General features: G+C 64.1%; 1 protein-coding gene across 1 annotated transcript in view; it reads right to left on the bottom strand.

Annotated features, from left to right (window-relative positions):
* BCL2L1 (BCL2-like 1) overlaps window positions 1-524 on the bottom strand; it is a 4,160-nt gene that overhangs the window by 2,222 nt on the left and 1,414 nt on the right. The window lies entirely within an intron of this gene.

The raw sequence follows: 524 nt of genomic DNA, 5'->3' as shown, positions 1-524 counted from the left end.
CGGGCCGAGCAGCCCCACCCAGGCAGTGCCCCAGGGCAGCCGCATTCCTGGAATTCCTGCTCCGTGGGTGAACCGGCTCCCTCTCCCTGGGTGCACCTTCTGCGGGGTCCCCGCTGCTGGGGCTGGGGAGCTCCGCGGGGCTCCTGTGCCTCTCCTCGTCAGGGGGGCGCAGGGCTGGGCTCGAAGGTCCCTGCCCCAAAGGGGCTGCTGATGGAGGGGGAGACAAGGGCTGGGAGGCCTTTGCTGGCCAAGGGGGCAGTTCCCCACCGTTTAGATGTAACCCACAGCATGACCTCTTCCCAGTCAGCACCAGTAAAGGTTACCCCAGCAGGGGATCGCCAAGATGCAGAAGCAGAAAGAAAACTCAGAACATCTGTAGGTCATCCGCTGCCGCTGGCAGTCCCCGGCACGGCCGGCCCCGGCATTTCAGGAATGCTTCCTGAAGAAATGCTTATTCATGATAATACCTCACCACCCAGAGCTCCCAGGGTCTGCTGCTGGGGCAGCTGGGAGCACTGGGCCCT

This window comes from Buceros rhinoceros, unplaced genomic scaffold (assembly GCF_000710305.1).
Source record: "Buceros rhinoceros silvestris isolate BGI_N320 unplaced genomic scaffold, ASM71030v1 scaffold23152, whole genome shotgun sequence".
Lineage (NCBI taxonomy): Eukaryota > Metazoa > Chordata > Aves > Bucerotiformes > Bucerotidae > Buceros > Buceros rhinoceros.
This window is presented reverse-complemented; position numbering and strand designations above follow the sequence as displayed.